Source organism: Pelobates fuscus, chromosome 7, assembly GCF_036172605.1.
Source record: "Pelobates fuscus isolate aPelFus1 chromosome 7, aPelFus1.pri, whole genome shotgun sequence".
Lineage (NCBI taxonomy): Eukaryota > Metazoa > Chordata > Amphibia > Anura > Pelobatidae > Pelobates > Pelobates fuscus.
In genome coordinates, this window is record NC_086323.1 from 167,613,866 (window position 1) to 167,640,307 (window position 26,442).

Genomic DNA, 26,442 nt, shown 5'->3' on the forward strand with positions numbered 1-26,442 from the left:
GTTCTTGGGTCGAACATTGACTTAAAAATGGAGTAGAAAGTTGTCATTAATGGTACATTTTCAAGCTGGACAAAAGTGGTAAGTGGTGTTCCTCTGGCCTGTTCTGGGATCGTTTCAATTTAACATATTTATAAATGATCTGGAAATAAGCATTGAAAGTAATATTTCAGTGTTTGCAGATGACACAAAACTCTGTAAAGTAATACAATGTGAGCAAAATATTACTTGGCTGATGTGGCATTACTTAGCTCCAACGAGCCGTGCAGACCCCCTCCTGCAGCGTGGTCCAACCGCTCCACGTGCCCACACGGCACACTACCTCCCTCGAGCCGTGCAGACCTCCTCCTGCCACGCAGTCTGGCCGAACTAATTGTCTATAAATAGATGTGGATGTGACGTCACGCCCACTCTTAAAGTGACCATGTCTTCATTGTGATCCTAATTTGTTTTGGATCACAGTTATGACGTGGACCTATCAGACATTAGGTAAGCCTACTTAAGGCTTGTTGTTGCCCCCATTCATTGCCCTATCGTGGTTTCTGTTATATCCTCATTTACTGCTCCTACGGATTCCCTTGTTATTTTCTGTGTTTGACCCCGGCTTCGTTTTTGACTTGTGATTTCTGGTATCCTGACCTGGCTTTGTCTTGACTCTGAGTATTTTTTGTAATCTTGACCTTGATTTATCTTGACCCTGTTTCTAAGGCTCGGTAATATGTCTTTCAGATCCACCTTTTGTGGATTTCCTCTTTCCTGTATGTTTGGGTACGACTCCCGTGACAGCCTCAGAGGAATTTAGATAGATTGGGGGACTGGGCACTCAAATGTCAGATGAAATTTAAAGTAGAAAAATGCACAGCCTGGCCCGGCCTATGAACAGGTACTTCACCCTGCAGGGGACACAGAGGGATCAGCCCCGGTCACGCAAAGCGACTTTCGTAACCTGGTCGCAGCGATAAAGGGCCTATTAGCAGCTGATGTGGCAGGGATAAAAGCCGACCTACAAGCAGTAACTGACAGGGTGGCAGTGTCCGAGGGCGACATCACCGACCTCAAGAAGGACCTGTCAGCCCTATCGGACATGGTTCTCACCATACAAGCGACTCAACAAACCCTGGCACTCCACTACACAGCCCTAGATGACAGGTCACGACGCAACCACCTGAAAAAAGGGGCGTACCCGACCCGATCACACCCGAAGAGCTCCCTCACTATCTGCGGAGGTTGGTAGCCTCGGTGCTTCCACCAAGCCAGGCAAAGAAGTTCTCCCTAGATGGAACCTACCACCTGCCGATATCGGGCAAAGCCCAGGCGCCAGTGACAAGAGACGTCATAGTCCGCTGTTCTACCGCGCAAGATAAACGATCCCTGCTGACAGCACTACGGGGCAAGACACCACTAACATTTGAAGGCTCCATACTCTCCTTCTACCAAGATCTTAGCAGGTCTACTCGGCAATGGAGAAGATCTCTGAATCCTGTTACCAGCCAGCTTCGAACGGGGGTAGTGGAATATCATTGGAGATCACCTAGATTCCTGGTGGTGTCTCACGAAGGGACAGTACATAAAATATCTACTCCAGCCGAAGCACCACCATTCTTACTGAAACTGGGCTTGACGGCCCCGAAAACAGCCCCTGCACAACGAAGAAACCCGCAGGCACGAGACCCGAGAGAACCGTCCCCTCCACTTCAGGGATGCTCCTGACCCCCTCACCAGGGACTTGAATACAGAGGACGCTGACAGTCGCGAAGCTGCAGTTCTAACTCTTTTGTGTTTAGTGTAACTGCATTCACAGTTTTCCTATTCAGTTTTATTACCCATTATTCAGACCATAGTTTGGCCTGATACAACACCAATGTCCACCTTAGTTCAGATAGTTAAAGGGAGCTTAACCACCCATAGATAGACGTTCCAGCTCCCAGAGGAAAGAGTACTCACCCATACCTGATAGGGAGTACTCCCCTGCTCCTCCCCCCCCCCGCTGCTCCCTTGGTTAGGGGTACACGTAGAAGACAGCTGAATCACTCACCCGACCCTTAGGCACAAATCAGTAAGCGTAAACTATGCCGCTGTTCTCCCTAAGCTATTATACCTTCATGTTACAATGTCAATGTATGGTTGTTACTTTCTTGACCCGTTTGTCATCTCAGGACATAAGTTGTCTCCTGTAACGAATTTTGCACCCCGTTGCTTGATTGACAAATAAAAGGAATTGAACTTTTTAGTTATGAAGAAAGGTCAAAAAATGTAAATCTCTTTAATTTCGAAAAACGGCACCTCAGAGGGGATATGATAGCATTATATAAATACATGCGGGGCCAGTACAAAACTAGAACTCTATTCATAAACATACAAAGGACACAATGTCACGTGTTTAAACTGTAAAAAAGGAGATTTAGTGAAAGGAAAGTTATTTTCTTTACAGTAAGAACTATAAGGATGTGGAATTCTCTACCTGAAGAGGTGGTTTTATCAGAGTGTGTACAGATTTAAACAGCAACTGGATAAATACTTGCAAAAACATAATATTCAGGGATATCATTTTTTTTTTTTTTTTTTTTTTTTTTTTTAATTCTTTATTTTATTTGTGCATAAAATAACAGAAAGCGGGCAGAGCCACGACAGCTGCTGCAAGCGTTTTCATAGCATTACACGGTGTGGCAGGTTATACAGCACATTTTTTTTTTTTTTTTTAAACATGAAAATCACAGATTAGGAAAGCATTTTCAGAGACAGTAGATTGCTGTATGTAATCAGGTCTGCACTTTTTAAACATTCATGCTTACTACACTATCCCTATTAACAGGTTAATACAGATAGATTATAACGTGGTATTCATGCTAGGTCTAAATATTTCGCTTTAATAGAGTTAAGTCGCTTTGATTAGGTTATCACCCTGGTTGCTCAGACAGTCTCAGTGAGGAGGGCCATCAACATGGAAGTCTCTGGGTTCTCGTGTGCCAGGGTAGACGCATCGCTAACCGATACCTGCTTTGTCCTGCATGGGTAGCTGGGAGTGGGTGTCCATTATATGAGCCGTCCTGGCTGTGCTGTGGAGTTCTCTCTCGGTGTCCACGGATTGCAGCTTTTGTGTGGTGTTGATGCACCTTTTTTCCCTCTGTGGGTTGACTCCCGCCATAGTAAGGAGTTTAGCTTCGCCCGCATGGGTTGTCTGCGGGTTGGATCGGTTGGTTGCGATGTGAGTGGTTGGGCGGTTTCCTTGTCGGATTGTACTGCTGGGCAGCAGGCTCAGTGTTTCCATGCGGGTATGTGCGATGCGCGGCATATTTCCGTCTCCCCGGTGTAGCTGTTGACCTCGTTGGTGATAGTGGCTGTGGGGGTAAGTGAGGGTCTTCCGGCTCCTCCGTATGGCAGGGTCGGGAGGTGGGAGCCGCGGTGTCTTCCGTAAGCCGCATGAGAGGGCCGGTCGTCCCCTTGTCCTCTGCGCACTGTCAGGGTACTCACCTGTGAGACAGACGGCCAGACGTGGTCGCCCCTGGAATTCCCGACAGGGGACTTGAACCGGGGTACTTATCTATCCCAGTCCTGCTCTCTGCCTCTGAGCCACAGCAGCTTTACCAGAGACTTCTGATTCCGGTCTTGTTCATCCTGGCTTGGCTACTACACCGGGGGCTGCACCTTGACTTGTCTGCTTCTCACCTGACTCTGATCTTCATTAGCAGGGTATTTAAACCCAGCCTCGCCCTGCACTCATTGTCAAGTCTTTGATCTGTGTTCCTGTGTCGTACCAGTGTTCCTGTTTATTCTGCTTCGTATATTTGACCTCGGCTATCCCTCGACTATCCTGCTGGTTCTGCCCTTGCCTGTCCTGCGAATTTGGTACTGCATCCTGCACAGCCCCCGTGCACAGACCCACAGGCCAGGTGAATTCTTACCTGACCACCTCGGCCTGTGGCTATCTGCAAGGGTGAGCGACATATCTGCGCTACAGACTCCCAACTCAGGTAAGACCCTGACAAAAGACTTGACCAATATGGAGTCCGCAGAAATGTGCTCACCCTCACTCCAGCAAGTGTCCAGCCTGGCCCAGATTGTTTCGGAGTTGCAGCAGGAACTTTTTTCTCTTAAAGGCGCAGTACATCCAGCTCCGGAACCCTTTGTCATCATGCCCGACAGATTTGATGGTAACTACACGTCCTTCCAGTCATTCAGGATGGATTGCGAGGTATTGTTCTCTTTAAAGCCTCGAACTTACGCCACGGATTTCATCAGGGTCAGAGCGGCTATCAACCTGTTGTCTGGACGCATTAAAGTTTGGGCTTACCAAATGTTGCAGAGGAAGAGTCCTGTCCTTGTCAGCTGGGAGTCCTTTATTATTGCTTTGGACTCACAGTGCAGGACCACTAAGCCCAAGCCAGCTCCACCTACTAAAAAATCGCGGAGTCTACGTCACCACACCCCGGTGATACCCTCTTATGATCCAGTTCCCAGGAGAACTCCAGAGGTATCCTGTGTTCAACTTGATCCTGAGGAACCTATGCAAATTGGACGTGTCCACTGCAAAGTCACACCGGAGGAGAGGGACCGAAGGAGAAGCCATGGTCTGTGTTTTTACTGTGGAGAAGGTGGACACTTCATCACGCTTTGTCCTGTTCGCCCTCCTAGACCTCCTGCTCCAGAGTCGTCTGCCTTTACTACCAAAGTTGCTTCCTGTATTACCACCACTACTTCCTGCCCACTTGAAAAGGATTTACCTAAGGATTGTGTCATTGCTTCTAATGGCACTACGGTCTGTAAAAAAGACCTGGAAGTGTTCGAAAAAGCACTGCTAGCTGCGAGCACTGTCCCCCCCGAAGTTGTGGAAGTTTTTGTCACCCCTACCCGGAACCTAGACCGATCGTCAGCTGTACCAGAAGCTGGTACTGGGAAATCCCGAGCTAATCAGGGATCCCATACTGAGGACTTTCACTATGGGGACTCGACGGATTCTGAGAGTGACTCTGGTGAGACGGATTATTTCAATGAGGAGCCTACCTGCGCCCAGAGGTCGTTTTTGAAGGGGGAGGTACTGTCAGGGTACTCACCTGTGAGACAGACGGCCAGACGTGGTCGCCCCTGGAATTCCCGACAGGGGACTTGAACCGGGGTACTTATCTATCCCAGTCCTGCTCTCTGCCTCTGAGCCACAGCAGCTTTACCAGAGACTTCTGATTCCGGTCTTGTTCATCCTGGCTTGGCTACTACACCGGGGGCTGCACCTTGACTTGTCTGCTTCTCACCTGACTCTGATCTTCATTAGCAGGGTATTTAAACCCAGCCTCGCCCTGCACTCATTGTCAAGTCTTTGATCTGTGTTCCTGTGTCGTACCAGTGTTCCTGTTTATTCTGCTTCGTATATTTGACCTCGGCTATCCCTCGACTATCCTGCTGGTTCTGCCCTTGCCTGTCCTGCGAATTTGGTACTGCATCCTGCACAGCCCCCGTGCACAGACCCACAGGCCAGGTGAATTCTTACCTGACCACCTCGGCCTGTGGCTATCTGCAAGGGTGAGCGACATATCTGTGCTACAGACTCCCAACTCAGGTAAGACCCTGACACGCACATGGCGCCCGACATTTTGAATGCAGCTGCCAGGCCCCCCGGTGTCGGTTGTAATGTCCTGATCAGGGCCACAGGGTGAGGGCCGGGATAACCCCCACCGGCCCACAGGGGGGGGAACAGGGCCGGGTCCGCTTCGATGTGCACCGCTGGTTGGGTACTGTGTAGCAGGATAGTGGGGCAGCGGCCGTCCGCCCCACTCACCGCCGGAGAAGGGCTCGCCTGGGGCAACGAGATTATCTCCGCCCGGGGACTGAAGCCCATTGAGCCAGCCTCACCCAGGATCCAGCAGTCCCTGTGCCCTAGGTGTCTTCGCTGGTGGTCGGTTTTAAAGCAGTTAATCATGCTTATTTAGTTTTATCGTCGCTGTTTTGCAGGAGCTGTGCTTGTGTGCGACCGTCCAGCTCGGCGGTCCGGCCCCGCCCCCCGGGATATCATTTTTTAATTTTGGTGTAACAGCTTCTTGATCCAGTGATAAATCTGACTGACATTCTAGTGTCAAAAAGGATTTGTTTCCTAGTTTGTTGCAAATTGGAAGTTCTTCAAACATGTTTTTTTTGCCTTCTTTTTGATCAACAGTAAAAACAGATGTGAGAAAGGCTAAACTTGATGGACATGCCTCTTTTCAGCTATGTAACTATGTAATTATAGCTCTGTACTAACCCTGTATATCTGTGATAGAGCTCAGCTCTTTACTAACCTTCTGTACCTGTGATATAGCTCAGCTCTTTAGTAACCCGGTATATCTGTGATATAGCTCAGCTCTTTACTAACCCGGTATATCTGTGATATAGCTCTTTACTAACCCTGTATATCAGTAATACAACTCAGCTCTTTACTAAGATCTAATATCTGTGAAATAGCTCAGCACTTTACGAACTCTATATGTATGTGACAGTGGCGTAACTATAGCGGTCACAGGGGTTGCAGCTGCAACTGGGCCCAGCCACCCTGTCGATCACTGTGCCTGACACATCTTCAGGACCGGAGCACAGCCGCACCACCTCAGGACATGCATTTGCAAGGTGACCGGCAGAAGAGAAGTACACAGCACAGTGCTCGTCTCCTGCCAATCACTGTATGTAGCGAGGCCAAGCAGACCCGTGGTCTGACAGGTTGTGCTCAATGAAAGAGCACTTCCTGTCAGACTGGGAACTGTTGTCCGCTCAGCCACGCTACATGGAGGGGCTGGGGAAGCAAAGGAGACACATGTAGTCGCTGTAAGTGGAAAATGGGACAAATGGAGGAGCTTGTGGGATGAGACACATTGAGAAGCTGAAGGGGGAAATTAGACACATGGAGGAGATGGGGAAGAATGAGACACAGAGGGACTGGGGGAAAGGCGAAACATGGATGGGCTGGTAGAAGAAAGATACATGGAGAGGTTGTGGAAGGAAAGGAGACACATGGAGGAAGTGGGGGAGTAAAGGAGAATAGGAGAGGGCTGTGGGGAAAAAGAGACACGTGGATGGGCAGGGGGAGGAAAAGAGACAAATAGAGGGGCTGTGGGAGGAAAGGAGACACATGGAGGAGCTTGAAAGGGGAGACTGAGACACACAGAGGGGCTGGAGGAGAATGAGTCCAAATGGAAGGAACAGGGGGGAATTACACACATGGAGGAGCTGGAGGGATGAGACACATGGAGGAGCTGGGGAGGATAAGACACATGGAGGAGCTGGGGGAGAATGATACACATGGAGGGGCTTTGGGGGAAATGAGATACATGTAGGAACTAGGGGGATGAGACATGGAGGGGCTGAGGGGGAATAAGACACGGAGGGGACATTGGTAATACTACAAGGGGAGGAGCTGTGGGGGAATGAAACATATGGAAGGACTGGAGGAAAAGGAGACACATTGATATGCTGGCGGAAGAAAGGAGATACATGAAGGGTCTGAGGGAAGGAGACACATCGAGGGACGGGGGGGAAGGAGACACATGGAGGGACTGGGGGAGGAAAGGGGACACATGGATAGGCTGGGGGAGGAAAGGAGACACATGGAGGAGCTGGCAATGGGAGAATGAGACACATGGAGGAGCTGGGGGAGATGAGACGCAAGGAGGAACTGGGGGACAATAAAACACACAGAGGGGCTGGGGGAGAATGAGACACATGGAGGAGTTGGAGGGATGAGACACTGTGAAGCTGAGAGGGGAATGAGACAAATGGAGGGGCTGGGGAGAATGATACACATGGAGGAGCTTTGGGGGAGAATGAGATTTTCAGGTTTTTGATTAGGTCACATAAGAGATACCGAGGTTAACCGAGGTTAACTTTATTTATGTATTTGACATGGTTTTCTTGTAATAATAAATGTAGCAGGATTTAAAAGGGAAGTGGAAATAATAAAGAGGAATGAGCGTAAAAAGGAGAATATTAAATAGGTAATAGTAGTAGGTGATTTGTAGAGTCCCACAAGGGGAAACCAACATCAGGAGAGCTCCACTGTATAAGAAATGAGGAAAGGAGGCCCTACCTTTAATCAATCTAAGGATAAAAAGGAATATGCAAACAAAAAGTATAACTTGGAAAAAAAAGGAGATCTATTAAACGGTGCCCAGGGGATCAATTGTCTGGAGTACTAGCTAGCGTCTAAGTTCCAGTTCCCCTAGTGTCCGACTGACAGGAAGGTAGTGTAAACGATGTTAGGGGGAGAGAAGAGGCACAGGGTCCCCAGAGAACAAGGGACCGGGTAATCAGGTCTAAACGCAGATGAAAAGCCTCACACAAATAAATAAATAAATAAATCTCTCAATTCACCCTTAAAGTTACCTCGACACTGTGGTCTAACCCCTTGTGTCTTCCTGAACCAACTCTCCCTACTAAAGTTATAAATAAATAAACACCTAAAAATCAATAACCATAGTGGTAACAACAATTAAAAAGTGCTACCAGGTGCAGAGATTAAAGAAAAAGAAAACGCTCGACGCGCGTTTCGGCGTGTTCAAAACGCCATCGTCAGGAGCCTGTGAACATGAGCAGCTTGTTGTTCCATTTAAATACCTATTGCTGATGAAACATGGCCATCAGCTGTTCAATGTGGGAGTTCCTGAGGGGCGGAGTATCTAAACTCTATTCTGCAGTCTACCAGGGGTGTGGCATGTCGTCACATATTCTACATCTCAAAAACATAGTGAAGACACACCCTGCCAATGACATAGCTTAGCTGGCAAAATCCTTGACCACAAAACCTGCTAAAAAAAAAAGGCAACGCTGCAGGTTCAAATCCCGGCAGGGCCAACCCAACACCCCATCCGTCCGAGGTTAGCAAAATAAGCTCCATCAATGGGGCAACATTAACATATACTACTAGTCAGCTGCCGACCTGGTCAACTCCGAGAGCTGAAGAACGTCCTGAGTCCCACTAGGGGAAAGGTGCCACATAAGTACATATTATTATTCTTTTAACCCCTGTCCTGACCTATAGAGTGGAGTCAGGCGGGGCGTAATTTGGACGTAATGGATGAATATGTGAGGTGGGCTTAAAGTATTCTCAAAGCGCACCTCATAGTGTGACTGGAACATCCACTGTATTATGGAGTGGAACTGACTGGAAGTGTGCGGGGAATAGCATCTTGGCAGTGCTCACAACATTGTGAGAGCTGCACTGAGTCCCATCCGGTTTGGGCATCTATTGCATAGGCTGTCCCATTGATTGTACAGTCAAAAAATTGCCGCACAAGATCTCACATATGCCAGTCAGGTCAGGGTACATTACATGTACAGTAAAGGGACCTGTCTTATGGATTGAATAATGCCTATAAACATATAGAAATAAACATCCAATCAGGGGAAGTAAACCCCAGTCAGGATGTATACAATAAGGCAGACAGTATCTTGGCTCGAATGGCAAAATGAAAAGTGGTGAAAATAAAGTGGCCGTTCATGTTCATATTAAAAGTGTCATATTTACATATCTACATATTTACAAATAGTATGGTAGGGAGCTTAAAAAGGAAGAGTTCCTCAGTGTTTAAGTCACCTTAATAGAGAGAGTATTACAAAAAAGATGAAAAAGAGAATCCCTCATTTAACCTTGCTGGGGATAACATATTTAGTTTGTAAATCCAATACGATTCTCTCTGCTGTAGTTTTCGGTCCAAATTTCCTTTACGTGGAGGTTGGGGGACTGATTCAATACCCATGAATCTAATTTTAGTAGCAGAATTAGAATGGTGAGTTTTTAGATGTCGTGAAATTGGTGTTTCTAATGGTCTCCTTACGGAATTAACATGTTCTCTTATACAAAGCTTGAAGGGGCGAAACGTTTTGCCTACGTACTTCAAACCACATGAACATAACAGGAGGCACACTAGCCCTTCGGTACGGCAGCTAAAGAAAGATTTTGCTAAAAATTCCTCACTTTCACTGCTGTCTGTGAAAGACTTGGTCTGTTTAGCAATATGGGGACATGCACTACAGTGGCCACACTTGTATTTACCCCTGGGTAAATATTGTTTGAGGGGTTTATTTAAGGGGGCCAAATAGCTAGGGACTAGCATGTCTTTCAAATTTCTGCCCCTGCGTGCTGTCACTGAGGGGAATGGTGTTATAACCTTCTGAATATGGGGATCCGAAGTGAGTATTGGCCAAAATCTTTTAAGAGTATTCATCATGTTAGACCAGCCTGCATCATACGATGCTGTGCATCGAATCGTGGAAGGTCCTGCGTCCCTTATGTGATCGCTGAGTAGGGTATCTCTGTCGGCATTAATTGCTCTGGCATAAGCCCTTTTAGGGTAACCTTTTTCCCTAAAAGATTTCCGGAGATCCCAGGCCTTGATTTTAAAGTCATCCAGGGAAGAACAATTTCTACGTAAGCGCAGATATTGTCCGACAGGGATTCCGGCCTTCAGTTTTGGTGGGTGGTGGCTAGTCCAATTCAGAAGGTCATTAGAGGCTGTTTGTTTTCGGTACAGGGTGGTTGAAATGTATCCACTTGTTTGTATGGAAACAGTAAGGTCTAGGAAGTTAAGATTCCTGCCCCCCACTTCACTTGTGAATTTTAAGCTGAATTCATTAGTGTTTAAGAGAGTTACAAATGTCATGAACTCATCAGAAGATCCCAGCCAAATAACAAAGACATCATCGATGTATCTTTTCCAAAAGTACATTTTGTCACTATAGATCGATAAAGTCTGGACCGTTTCAATGTGTGTCTCCCAGGTGCCCAAGTATATGTTGGCATAGGAGGGTGCGCATGAAGTCCCCATGGCAGTACCCCTAACTTGTTGGTATACTTTACCATTAAATACAAAGACATTCTAGGTCAAGATAAATTTAAGGATATCAGAAATAAAGTCTGGTGGGGCAATAAGTGTTTTCTGAAGAGTGGATCTAACGCCTTTAATCCCCAATTTATGGGGGATGGAGCTATATAATGCCTCTATGTCCAGGCTACATAAGATGGCTTCTTCTGGTACCCTTAGGTTCTTTAACCAGTGTAACATTTGTTTTGTATCTCTGATGTATGATGGTAAATTGGATACAATGGGTGACAATATTTTATCAAGAAAAATGCTTGTATTCTGGGTTAGATTATCCCTTCCTGATACAATAGGCCTGCCAGGTGGATTCGTCAAGGACTTATGCACCTTAGGCAGGCTATAGAAGGTGATCGGATGAGCATGAAGTCAAATTCCTCTTGTTATGAATTTACTATCCAAGGCCAGAGATAAGAGAGTCTTAATTTCAGTGAAATATTCAGCTGTGGGGTCCAATGGTAGGATCCGATAGTGTCATGACATGAAGGGGTGCTGCCCTGCAACAGCACTATCCCTTTAAGTGTGGGAACCAACTTAGCAGAGAAATAATTCTAGGACACGATAAATGGAGTAATAAAGAAAATGTATTAAGGCAAACCAAAAGGATATAGATATATATAATATATACAAAACAAAATATGACAATGTCACAAATATATAAATATATACAATAACCCAACATATACAATAGAGCAGGCAGAGTCCATGATAGTCCTAGGCAAAGGTAAAGGCTTAGTCAGGTTAGTGCAGCCACCAACAGGGGAGGGCTGGCAGCGTTAGGCCTGGGGGGCAAATCCAGTCAAGTGGCCCATCGCAACAAGAGGAGAGTAAAAACACGTTTCCCATGTGATTGAAAGGGGGGGAAGTCACCTAAACAGACACACTCACTGACAGGCACACACACTTGCTGATTTGACACACACTAACAAACTCACTGACAGGCACACGCACACTCACTGACAGAAACACAGTTACAGGCATACTAACTCACACAGACACAGACAAACTGGCACACACACACAGACCTACTGACACACACACACACACAGACCTACTGACACACACACACAGACCTACTGACACACACACACAGACCTACTGACACACACACACAGACCTACTGACACACACACACAGACCTACTGACACACACACACACAGACCTACTGACACACACACACACACAGACCTACTGACACACACACACACACAGACCTACTGACACACACACACACACAGACCTACTGACACACACACACACACAGACATACTGACACACACACAGACACAGACATACTGACACACACACACTTTACACTTTTAAAGACAGTTTCCTACCTTTGCTGGTACCTTTCCTGAGGTCCAGTGTGCTGGCTAGGGTGCTTGGGAGTTGGGGTCTAGCTCTTCTTGCTGTGTATGGGTCAACCGGTGGTCCCCCTTAGTGTGTGGGCCCCAGTTCAACCACAGTACCAGTACCGCGGGCCCATGGGGGGCAACGAGGGGCATAACTGGGGACCACTGGGCCCCTGTGCAAGAATTAAAGTAGGGCCCCCTTGTCACTCTACCTGGTGCATATTTTCACTCCTCGTCACTCCCCACTAAGCAATACACATGGTTGACATGTGTATGGTTTATTTGTGTGATTGTACTGTTGCTGGGTGAGTGTTACATGTATGTGTGTAGTTGGATGAGTGTGATTGTGTGGGTGTGAGAGCTGGCTGAGTGTGATTGTATTTGTGGCTGTTTGAGAGAGAGACAAAGAAACAGAGAGGGAGATAGAGTGCAGAGAAGACAGATAGGAAGGGAGAGACCGAGACAGAGAGCCAAAGGGAGACAGAGCTACTACACATGTAAAGAGATGGAGAGACAGAGAGTGACACAAGGAAAGGAGAGCCAGAGACAGCTAGAGAGAGACAAAGAGTGACACAAGGAAAGGAGAGACTGAGACAGCTAGAAAACCATAGAGAGACAGAGAGTGACACAAGGAAAGGAGAGACGGAGACAGCTAGAAAACTATAGAGAGACAGAGAGTGACACAACGAAAGGAGAGCCAGAGACAGCTAGAAAACCATAGAGAGACAGAGAGTGACACAAGGAAAGGAGAGCCAGAGACAGCGAGAGAGAGACAGAGTAACACAAGGAAAGGAGAGACTGAGACAGCTTGAAAACTAGAGAGACAGAGAGTGACACAAGGAAAGGAGATCTAGAGACAGCTAGAAAGCTATAGAGAGACAGAGAGTGATACAAGGAAAGGAGAGCCTAAGACAGTTAAAAAACTTGAGAGACAGAAAGGAAGTGAGACACACAGAAAGAAGTAGAGCCAGGAAGAGACAGCCTCCTATGTGTGCAGGGAGAGGCGAGGTAGAGTATTTCACTCACCTTGATCCTGTGTGCCACTGCTGCAAGCTGGGACAGGAAATCCTGGGGGCCTGAGGTCTGCTGGGCTTGCTCTGTGCTCCCCTGTGCTCCCCTGTGCTGTCTAAGTGCTGGCATCCTGGGAACTGAGGGAGGGGCCCTGCAGGCAGGATATGGAGGCAGCTCTGCCAGAACTCCGCCCAGGAAGAGGTGAGGGTAGGCATTGAGTTCCAGTGTGCCTCCGCGGCACACCCAAACAATGAATGCAGCGGGACCTCCATCTGCACCTCACTCTGCCCCTTACTGAGGTTACTGGTCGATCGGCCAATCAGTGAGGTAGGATAATTTCTATTTAGTATATTGCCGAATTAGCAATATACTAAATAGCAGTTTTGCAAGGGGAGCCAGTCCTGCCAGCTGGGGTCTACAGAGCAGCCAGGCCCCCTGGTGTGATGGGCCTGGACGCAGCTCCGGCCCGGTAGTTCAGCCACTGGGGGGAACTTTTTTTTTTTTTTTTTGGATGTGGGCAGCCCTGGATTTAGGGCGGCCTGGGGGGCAATTGCCACCCTGCCCCCCGGCCCAGCCCGCCCCTGGCCACCAAGTACAAAATGAACATCAAGGGGCAAAGTCCTAAGCAGGTCACACAGAAATAATGCAGCAAGGTCAGAATCACTGGAGAAGGAGTCTAGACAGGAACACTGCAGGCGAACACTGGAACAGGAGGCACAGGACACAGGACCATAAGGACATCGGAACACCGGATCAGGAAACACAAGATACTCAGGATACTCAGGATACACAGGAAACAGGAGACAGGAGCCAGGAAACAGCAGGTACAGGGTCAAGGATAGAGGATAATGATCTGACAAGGAGTGAGGGGAGAAACCAGAATATATAGGTGCTAAACAAGGGCCAGGTGTAGTGCCTAACGAAAGGAAATGAGAAACAGTGCCAAACAGAAAGAGTGGTGAGTGCGAGTACTGCACGAGGGCATATTGACTAAGGAGTGTCGTGACAGTACCCCCCCCTCAAGGAGCGACTCCCGGCGCTCCAAAACCCAAAGATCCCCCACAGGTGACAGAAGAAAATCAGGACCACCCAACCAGTAGAGGAAAACAAGGAGGAGGCTTAGGAGGAATGAGAGGTGGACAATCCCATGGGAGAAACCAACGAGGCAGAATAGAAACATACAAAAGCAAGGACTGTAGAGTAACATTTAGCAATAGAAGGGCAGACACAGAAACAGAAGGTAAAGGCACATAAGATAAGAAACACTCCATACCAGTGACCGACAAATGTGTTAACCCACTAGATCTGGGACTATTGCTAGTAACCGGTTCATCACTCAGAAGTCCTGGGTCTGACTTGGTCTCTGGCTTGTGGGATCCTCGGAACAAAGACTGCGATGCAACTTCAGTCGAAGGGAGAACAGTCTCTGCGTAATCTTGGGTAGGCACCACTGGAACCAAACAAGGAGAATCCCCTAAATAAATAGGTACAGGATCAAGAACATTCTGCGAGCCTTCCTCCACAGACCGCAGATATGCATCAAGGAAGGGTTCCCCAAATTTCTCTTCTTCCCTTGTGAACTCAGCTCGAGGTAGTGCTTTATTTGCCGTAGATAGACTTTCAACTGAAGGCAAGTCTTCATTTAACACTTGCTGGAGTTCAGGTGGAGTGATAGACATCATGGTAACTGAAATGTCATAGAAGGAGCTTCCTTCATCATGGGAACAGGTACCTCCTTGTTCGGTTACACTCCTTTCCTTTGGCGTTTGGTTAAGCGGCTGATCCATCACGGGTTTGTCACGTTGCACCCAGTTTGAGTCTTTGTCTTCTATTTGGAGATAACTGTCTTTACTTGGAGACAACTCATTTTCCACAGTTGCGGTTGGGAGAGGGGTGCCAATCTTCAAACCCCCAGAGGTAGACGGGTTAAAATTGGAATCATCAAGCCTCCCCACATCAACGTCATGAGCTGCCTTTGGCACAATAGCCTCTTCTTCCACTGGTTGTTCTGAAGTTTTCACCTTTGGTTCTTCAGCCTTCTCAGCCAGTGTCTTGAAAGAAGTAGGTCGTTTACCACGTCTCTTACGTGGTGACTTTTTGACAGGAGATTCACCTTCAACGAGATTGGTCCCCAATTTCGATGGTCCAGCCTTGTCGTCACTTGCATCACCCGGAGCACATGTTATAGGTGACTCTTCTAGTTCGGATGCATTGTCCTTTGTGGGACAGGCCTTCAGATCAGATCCCGTTACCTGGTTAAGGTCACTGGTGGTCTCCTCAATTGGCACGGTGAGGTAGGAATTCGTATCTCTGGTTGCAGACTCAGGGGAGTCTGTTTCTGCTTCGTGGTTGGGCAGAGTTTGCTTGAGACTTTCTCTGACCAGACATGTACCCTCTTGAACGGTGTTGAGATCGTTCATCTTGGTAGCCGGTAGCTTCACCTTGGGAATAGGCGAGTGGATCTTGCAGAAAAGAGATGGTAATATATGGGTACTATGTGTCTCTGGTACTGAGACAACATTAGGAAACTGCGTACTGGTACTACCTTCCCATTCAGACTGCTCGTCCTCTAAAGCTGCTATGCAACGAGCACCCAGTTCATCAAAGACTTGGTCCATGAGGGGATCGCCAGTGCTGTATAACCCCTCAACATCTTCGTCTTTTGTTTGGGCAGGAAGGCATTCAGCTTTAATTTCCAGAGGGACTTCGGTTTTGCAGTCGAGAGGACCAACAAGCCATTTTCCCAAGTCAGAGTCAGGAGGATTTGTTATGCTATGTACATCAGAAAAGGGAATACCATCATTATTATCAGGCATAAAGACAGTCATTCTTTCTTGTACAAGATCAATAATAAATTGCACTTCAGGTAACAAGGCAACAAGATTATTGTGTATTACACTCACTTGTCTCTGCAAATATGATAAAGATTTTTTATGTGATATCTCTTTAAGAGACATACGGATAAGTGTATACACCCTACTTATCACAGGAGGCTCTCTCAACCATATATCGCAATTAGGTAACTGAAAAAGCAATGAATCACATATGTTTTTGTGAAAATTTTGAAGTTCATAGATAAATCCACATAATACAGATTTCTGGATTTGACAGGAGACATCTATAATAGATAAGCATAAATTAGAGGCCTTTCCAATCTGCCGCTGAATTTTTCCTAACTGATTACAACAAGTCTCAATGAGAGCACACTCTTGCTGTGAATCAGCATGAATACCAACAAGGTTCTTCATTGTGATCCTAGACATTATACTCTGCCGGTTCCAAGTGTTCAGATCATTCTGTCATGACATGAAGGGGTGCTGCCCTGCAACAGCACTATCCCTTTAAGTGTGGGAACCAACTTAGCAGAGAAACAATTCTAGGACACGATAAATGGAGTAATAAAGAAAATGTATTAAGGCAAACCAAAAGGATATAGATATATATATATAATATATACAAAACAAAATATGACAATGTCACAAATATATAAATATATACAATAACCCAATATATACAATAGAGCAGGCAGAGTCCACGATAGTCCTAGGCAAAGGTAAAGGCTTAGTCAGGTTAGTGCAGCCACCAAGTACAAAATGAACATCAAGGGGCAAAGTCCTAAGCAGGTCACACAGAAATAATGCAGCAAGGTCAGAATCACTGGAGAAGGAGTCTAGACAGGAACACTGCAGGCGAACACTGGAACAGGAGGCACAGGACACAGGACCATAAGGACATCGGAACACCGGATCAGGAAACACAAGATACTCAGGATACTCAGGATACACAGGATACACAGGAAACAAGAGACAGGAGACAGGAGCCAGAATCACGGGAGCCAGGAAACAGCAGGTACAGGGTCAAGGATAGAGGATAATGATCTGACAAGGAGTGAGGGGAGAAACCAGAATATATAGGTGCTAAACAAGGGCCAGGTGTAGTGCCTAACGAAAGGAAATGAGAAACAGTGCCAAACAGAAAGAGTGGTGAGTGCGAGTACTGCACGAGGGCATATTGACTAAGGAGTGTCGTGACAGATAGGTGTCTTTATCATTAAGAATAAGGTTTACCATTTGAATTTAATCTGAACGATTCATGACCACAATATTACCACCTTTGTCAGATGGTTTAATGACAATGTTGGCGTTTTATTTTAGCTCATTAAGTGCTAAGCTTTCTCTTTTGGTGAGGTTACCATTAGATCTATATTCAAGAACCCTTTCATCCATAGATGTAATGTCCCTGCAGACCATCTCTAAAAAAAACGCAATGTTCTTATATTCCTTAATTTGTGGGGTAAATTTACTTTTAGGTCCAAGATTAGTATTTGGTATGGTATTGGGTTCTAATCCCTCACCAAGATTGAGAAGTTCCACTAATGTTAATGTTCCATTAACATGAAGACCCAGGCTTTGAGCTTTATGTTCCTTTCTTATAGAGTGGTAGTTATGGAGAGACAATTTGCGGGCAAAGAGATGTAAATCCTTTGTCCAAATAAATTTGTTAAATTGTGGTATGGGGACAAATGATAAACCTTTTGTAAGAGTCTGTATCTGTATGTTTGTCAGGGTAATTGAGGATAGATTAACAACTTGAAGGGTTTTAGCGGTTAGTAGCGGTGTTTCCGTTGGCCCCTGTTCCTTTGTGATTGTCTCTTTGGACCCTGGAATTCGTCTGCCTGTTTGAGGCCTAAAAAAATCAACCCCCTTTTTCAAAATGCTTTTAGGTGTTTGGTTAGTGTTCACGTTGGTTGTGTTAGTGGATGTATTCAGTGTGGTTTCTCCTTCTGTGTCAGTGGAATCATACTCTGAGGTACTGAGGTGCTAAAATGGTCCGAGTCTACCCGCACTCTCTTTTTGAATGAGAGTTATACTCGTCCAGACTCAAAATCTGAAGTGTCCCTCAGAATTTTTTTATGTTTTTTTGTCTTAATTTGATGTGAAAATCTATCCAGGTTATTTTTGAGTTTCACTTCCAAATTCTCAAACTGTGGGTCACTTTTAAATTTCTGTATCTCTTCTATTGTAGTGTCTATGTCTTTTTAAATAATAGTTAGTCGTCGAGTTTTGTATTTACAAATGATAGTCATGAAAGTTGCAGAACATTTAGCTGCTGCTGGGATTTGAACTGCTGCTGCTGGGATTTGTCAGTCGGACACTAGGGTTACTGGAACTTAGATGCTAGCTAGTACTCCAGACAATTGATCCCCTGGGCACCGTTTAGTAGATCTCCCTTTTTTTCAAGTTATACTTTTTGTTTGCATATCCCTTTTTATCCTTAGATTGATTAAAGGTAGGGCCTCCTTTCTTATACAGTGGAGCTCTCCTGATGTTGGTTTCCCCTTGTGAGACTCTACACATCACCTACTCCTATTACCTACATATTTTGGGGGGTTACCCCCTCATTGGAGCTCCCTATTAGGTGGTTACAGTGGTGCAGCTCATGAGCCCTTGACTTGTATCCGGACTCCTGACCTGCACTCTGTTTACTTTATTTCTCCATTTTGGAGAATATTTAATAGATGGTTAGGAAATATGCCCTAAATAGGTTACTAAGGAAATAATGCCTGTAACGGATTGACGGGCACACCGACTGGGTACCTCCGTTGATGGATGCTCCTAGCACTTCCTGAGGACTCCAAGCACTGCAGCAGACACCACAACCACCGAACCGGAGAAGCATACCGAATGCTCTCAAGCATATGAATGCTGTAAACAGCTGAACAGGAAAAACATACAATCAGCTTACACTCCTGGCAATCAGCATACAATCCAATTCCCCCAATAACGAGACGACACTTCGTTTTGAGGTCAAGCAGAAATGACTGTACTGGCACATACAGCCTCTTTTATTCACAATCCACAAACATAGTACTGTCCACAGGGTTTTGAAATACAACCAATCAATCTGTACAATAAACACAGACACTCCCACACAAAATCCTCCCCTCTGCCTGTGACATGATTACTGAACACAATGGTTAATATAGTTATCATAGGCAGAGAAATACAGTTTTGACCAAATATTAATAACTTCCAAAATATACATGCCACAAAGAAAAAAAAAACATATTCGAACTCAGCACACTTTAATTCCATTCAGGGGTTAAAAAGTTAGCTGGAGGTCCCTTTTTGACCGACCGCAAGCACATTTTCATGCCCAAAACAGTTCCAGAGAATCAGGCTGTGCGGTCGGTCTATTTCCCATGTTAAAGTCAGTTCAAACACATGCACGACAACCATTTGAACTGTTGAACGGCGTTCGAACTGTCGAATGCATTGAAGTCTGGAGAAGGTAAACTTCAGCTGAATTAAAGATGGTCACCGCCACGTGTTCGTTTGCGCGAACGGCGGCCCCCCAGCGTTTGGCAATTTACCTACAGCAGGCTCCCAGCCTGGAAGGTAAATTGCCTGCACACTTCCACTTCTGGGTGGTCCAACTGTGTGGTACTAGGTTCAGTAAGCCCCATTTACTGAATCGAGTGGGAGAAAGCCAGGAACACAGTATATTAACAGTCTGGGGACACTGGGGACAAAGTCTTAAAGGGGCATTGTTCCCAAAAGTCACAGTATGTCCCCAGAGGGTTCTTAAAGGGCCAGCAGCCACATAATAAAAATCCATCATGCCCAAATATGTTCGCAGGCAATACATCCCAGGGGCCGTAGTCACAGGGCAGGAGGTGGGCAAGCAGCCCCCTCCAAAAACTCATGGCAAACTCCTTTAAAGGGGCGAGTTTGCTACAATGCCTATAAAGGAAAATATTAGACATGTGCAATCCGGTTTGGTCCGAACTGGAATTCGTACGAATTCAGACATTCGGACATTCACATGCTTTTGAATGGCCGAATTGCCAAAGTGCCGAATATCGGAAGTGCTTCGGACTTCTGAAAAGGGGTAAAACGGGTAGGGGTAGGGTTAGCTGTTGGGGTTGGGTTAGGGTAGAGGTAGGAGTAGGGTTAGGGGTAACCCAACCCTAACCCTACTCCTAATCCTACTCTACTCTACTCTAACCCTACTCCTAACATAACCCTAACCCTACTCCTAACCCTACTCTTAACCCAACCCTAACCCTACTCCTAACCCAACCCTACTTCTAACCCTACTGTGACGAAAGCACCTTCACTGGTATTTATAGAGGCCTGCTTGCCAGCCTCTTGCCCTGTGACTATGGCCCATGTATGAGACCTGCATTCAGGACTTGGCAAAGGCTGGGTGGTCACCGTTCGTATGCACGAACAAGTTGCGGCGGCCATCTTAAACTGTCGAACGGCCAGCGTGTTTTGTCCTCGACCGCTTGGAACGGTTTTGGGCATGAAAATATGCGTGCGTTTGGTCAAAAGAGACTTCCAGCTAACTTTTGCACCCCTGAACCGATATGGGTGATTTTCAAGTATGTTGCTTCCCCAGATTAGGGCTATCTGGAAATGTATGTTTTATGGACATATGTTATGTTTTGGGGTATTTTCTGTACTTTGGGGGAAATGTGTGTTTTTCTGCCTGTAGATAATTAGGTTATTGTATTAGCTACTGTAATTATATCACAGGCAGAGGGGAGGGATTGTTTTCTGTACATGGGAGTGTCACAGACTGTATGTTTGTTCTTATTGGTCTGTACAGTTTGAAATGCGGTGTTCCATCAGGTCCAGGGGGTGTGCCTCTGGCCTTAGGAATTGCATATAAGTAAACTTGTATCAATAAAACCTAAGACTTGTTCTACCCTTCATGAAGTCTTCGCTCATGTTTAGGGGATTGGAGAACTACCTACACTCTGGGAATTGCTGTAATCACTATACTCCCCAGAGTATAATTACTAAGCTCTTGTAAGAGATTGGTCCTGTTCCTGCTCTCTGGATTTAAGAGAATACTACCTACTGGAAGCTGGATCCTGGTCTTGGGTCCAGAGTGGGTGGAAGACGGCGAGACCCCAACCAAGCTGCGGCGGTTCGTGGGGTCTGTGGTGGTTATGGTGTCTAGTGGAGTGCTTGGAGCCCTCAGGAAGCACTAGGAGCATCCGTCAACGGAAGGTACCCAGTCGGGGTGCCAGGCGATCCGTTACACCTACCCTAACCTATCCCTAACCCTACTCCTACCCCTAACCCTACCCCTACTCTTACCCTACACTTACCCGAAGTGCTGAAGTTCCGAAATCCCGAATTTCGGAATGCGGAACCAAAACAAATATTTTGCCCATGCACATCTCTAGAAAATATAGGACAAAAGGAGAAAGCAGAACCTATAAATGAGGTTATTGGTAGGTATATAGAGGAATAACAAGAATAGAAAGTTAGGCAATATGCCCCAGACAGGTTATTAGGTAGCAGGAAAACCTATAAATGAAATTATAGGTAAATAAATAAAAATATAGATTACAGGTAAACAAATATAATAAGACAGAACTAAACAGAATATAAAGGTTTTAGAAATACAGGATATTCCGACTTTTAGGTGATCAGCCTATTTTTTTTTGGATGAAGTACTGCAGATTTAAGATAATTGTAACAGAGTCTTTCAGGATAGTTGCAAAATAACAGGAATGTTTGTATTATGCACATTGGTAGCGTAGATAAGGTAGATATAAAGTATGTTTGAAACAATGCAAGAAGATATCGAAGTCCAGTGTGGATTTAAGCAGGTAGGTATTGTAGATCAGGTTTGTTCCCAAGTTTATTGGTAGTAAGCAGATTGGAAATGAAGCAGGTTGTTCCCATAAATCAGGTTGGGTTCAATGTTATTCAGAATAAAGCAGGTTTTCTCTGTAGGAGCCAGGATCAGACGTTTATTCAGGTTGTAGATCAACCTCATTCATTCATTGTAAAAACCGTTTGTTCAGCAGGGAGTGGCAGATTTAATAATCACGCTAGGCAGGTAAGAGAAACTGTGGATTTAGACGAGTGGCTAGGGAGGCCACTAGTGGTGGAAAGCTGGAATTTGTAGAAATAAAAGAAAAAATTAAACATAACTTTGGTCATCAGGATAGGATCCTGACAGATACATGTAGGAACTAGGGGATAAGACATGGAGAGGCTGGGTGTAATGAGGCACATGGAGGGGACAGAGGAAATAGGACAAATGGAGGGGCTTAAGGGTTGAGACACATTGAGGAGCTGGGGGGAAATTAGACACATTGAGGGGATGAAGGCAATAATGAGACACATAGAGGGACTGGGAGGTAAGAAGACACTTGGAAAAAAGGATATACATGAAGGGGCTGGGTTGAAGGAGACACATGGGGAGGAAAGGGAGTAAAGGAGATACATGGAAGGGCTGGGGGAAAGAGATACACATGGATGGGCTGGGGGAGGAAAAGAGGAGGAGCAGGAAAGGGGAGCATGAGACACATGGAGGAACTGGGAGAAAATTAAACACACAGAGGGGCTGTGGGAGAATGAGACACATTAAAGGACTGGGGGAGAAATTAGAGTGGAGGAGATGGAGGGATGAAGCACAGAGGAGCTGAGAGAGGAAAGAGACACATGGTGGGGCTAGGGAGGATGAGACACATGAAGTAGCTGCGTTAGAATGAGGCGCATGGAGGTGCTTTGGGGGAGAATGAGATACATGGAGTAGCTAGGGGGAAGAGACATGGAGAGGTTGAGGGGGGACTGAGACATATTGAGGGGACAGGGGAAATGGGACAAATGGAGGAACTTGGGGGATGAGACCCATTGAGGAGCTGGGGAGGAATGAGACACATGGAAGAGATGTGGGGTTGAATGAAAAACATAGAGGGGCTTGGGTGGGATGAGGCACATAGGGGGGCCCAGGACAATATTTGCACCGGGGCCTGGTTGATTCTAGTTAGCCTCTAATCTTTACAGGGTGTGGTTTTTGTGTGTGGTTAAACAGGGCACTGTAAATATATAAAACATTTATTGGAGCGCCCATCATTTCAAACATGGTATGGTGTCACTTTATAGAGAATACAATTATTTATTAATTTTGCTAGCCAAATTGCCTTTTTTTTACTTTAACAGCCAATGGCATATAATTTAAAACAGCTAAAATGAGTTTTAGACATAGCAATAATTTCACCATCAAACAGAATCTACAGAATTTGACCAAAGCAATGTATGTCGCATTCTGTGCTTGCTTACTTCAAAACCTCAGAAACAACTTGATTCCTCTTTCATAAGTAATTTTCTTGTTATTGAGGTACAATTCCATGTTTAGGTCTTAAGTGCCAAGTCAGATGTAAAAGCAGAAGTAGGAAACTAATAAGAAATGTTTAAGAAACGGTTTTCAGAACAGGCATTTCTGTGGGGAACTTTCTCACAATTGTTACAATTTACAGAATGTAAAAAAGAGAGATATAGAGCAATACTGGAAATCCAGAGGAGTTTGCGTACAAATGCTTGAAATAGTAGACAGTGCGGAATAAAGAATAAATTAGTAAATGGAAACCAAGTCAATGATATGGTGTATATATTATGCCATTGCAGTCTCACTTCCCAATTATCCGTCATTTAGGAGATACAACACTTTTGTTTCTGTTTAAGCAGATATTCTAAAAAGTTATCTAAGTATGCTTTGTTTTCAGTTTAGCTATTTCACCTACAATTTAAATTCAACCTGAATTGCTGACACTTCACATGTAATTGAACAATCATGTGTGTGCCTGACCCAGCACACAGGCAAACATTGCAATCTGCCCCATCATTAAAGGGGTTTGTTCAGCTTCCCCTTTAAAAAAAAAAAAAAATACCCCAACATGAAGAAAGTTTGAATAATTGAGAAGGGTTTCAAGATTGATTTTAGAATCCCTTTTTCATCCCTCTCCATTGGTTTGATTACTTAAATAAAATCTTCAAGTTGCAAGACTTAAAGGTAATAAAGAAGTTTCCTTAGAAATAATTGCTAATCCATTCAAATACCCACCTTTTGAAAATTTTAGAAATTCCCCCTTGGATTTATTGTCCAATAAGGAGAAAAGTGAAATTAAAGTTATTCTACAAAGACTTTTGTGACAGAGCTCCCTGTACCCCGGCTAGGTACCTCCGCCAAGGACCGCTTCCTAGCTGGAACAGAGGACAAACCGCAGCACTTCACCGTAGCTTGACTGGGGCCCTGGAACCACTCTTTCCTGGAGCCAAATGGGGAATTCACTCTAGACACCCCCAGGCACTGGATGCCACTTAGTCCTGGGAGCTCTAGTCCTTACAATAGGTCCCCTTCCCCTTATTCTAATTTAGGGCCCCCACCCACCGCTCAGGGGTGGGGGACAGGGGGGAGGACAATAGGTTGCCCCCTTTATTTTACTTTAGGCCCCCCAACCCACCGCAAAGGGGTGGGGGCCAGGGGGTAGGACAATATTCTAATTTAGGGCCCCCACCCGCCGCTCAGGGGTGGAGGCCGGGGGGAGGAAAATAGGTCCACCCATTCTAATTTAGGGCCCCCACCCGCCATTCAAGGGGTGGGGGTTGGGGGCGCGGCAATAGGTCCCCCTTCAGGTTAGAAGCCCCCACTCGCATGGCACGGGTGGGGGCTCAGTAGAGGGGACACATGTTTTTTGGGACACAGGCTGCTCACTGTTTAATAGACATGCCCCTACTCGCGGTATAGCGAGTAGGGGCAGAATTTACTAATACTAAGTAATCTTTACTTAGTATTAGTAAATTTGGCTGAAAGACCAATTTAGGTCTTTCAGCGTTTTGGTAGATAGCTCCCTAATACCGTGGGAATTAGGGAGTTATCTACTTATTCATTCCTGTCATTCCATTGACTGGCTAAGTAACTTACATTTTAAATGAATGTGTGTTACTTGATTGTTGTAAGTGGTGGAAATGCTTACAGCTGAATCCTGGCTATGTTTGTATACTTTTTATTTAAACTTGTATACAGTGTAACATTCTTCATTCTTCCACTGGGTAGGTATATTAGTACTTCGGCAATACTGCCGAATACTTCTGAACTTTGGCAATTCAGTGTAGCGTAAGTGTAGCGTTTGGCAATTCAGAGTAGTAGTATTATCCACGGTATCTCCGCTGGTAGACAGAGTGAGCAGGTACAAAGTAGGCAAAATTCAAGTAGCGTAGTTACAATCCCTTTCTCCCAAGAACTAGACGACACATAGCTTGAAAGTCAACTGAGAGCTTTATTGAGAAGTGACCCAATTTATACGGTTCCCCATGCAAGGGGTTTCTGAACTGTTACAGCAGGGGACTGTGTGGGAAACTGACCATGCAAGGTCATTTCCCAGCATTCCCTACTGTACAGGGACCTAGATGACGTCAGCAGGCACAGATAATTACATTACTAACAGGCACAGGAAAAAGTAAAATTTTACATTAAATTCACTAACTTATGACCCCTCATTAGATTGCAGGGATCGATCGGTACAATATACCGAAGTACTGCTCTGATCCCTGCAGAAACAACAGAACACGGTTCGCAATAGACATTTACACGAACTGGGTTTTAGCAGAGAAAACCCACAAATTGGTTTATTTTCCCGAAGGAGAGAGTTTCCCGACCGCTATGGAAGTTCAGTGGTGTTTGGAAATCAAGTAGCCGATTTTGGTTCCAGGCACTCGATGACCAAACACCGATGAACTTTAACAAAGCAAAGATGGCCTCCGCCACGTGTTCAGTACACGAACGGCGGCCACACACAGAACGCTCATTAACGGATGAATACAATGTTTTGTTTTTCCTAACGAGCGGCACACGACCTTCTGGGGTGGTCTCCCATTCGGTCTTTTGTTTGTTTCACGAACAGGGTTGGAATCCACTGTTCGTGAAACTTGAAACAGCGTGTTATCGGTATTCGTGTGTTGTAACACACGAATGCATAGGAACATTAGGTGAAATCTTAACATACAGATAAATTTAACAGGGGTTACGTTTTTCACGAATAGAGACACAATGGTAACAAACATCAGGCATATATATACATAATACTCTGTAAGTGGCTAGGTTTGACACATTCAGCTATTCGGACATCCAGAAGTATCCGAATTGCCCGAAATTCGTCAAAATTGACATTCAGAATGAAACGAATTGCACATGTCTACCATATTCTGTTCACATTTTGCTACCCTCTTCCAAAACAGACAGGTTAGGTAAAATATGTATAATTTAGTTAAATAGTTTACAAGGTTCTACTCTTTGTCCAGTTTCTTCAGTGAGATTTTTTTTTATAATTCTTTATTTTGATGTGCAATAAAAGGAATAACATACAGGCTTGCGAAGCCACGACAACTTCAACAGGCTTAATGAGGTCAAACATTTGTATACAGTGCCCTGACATGAGAGA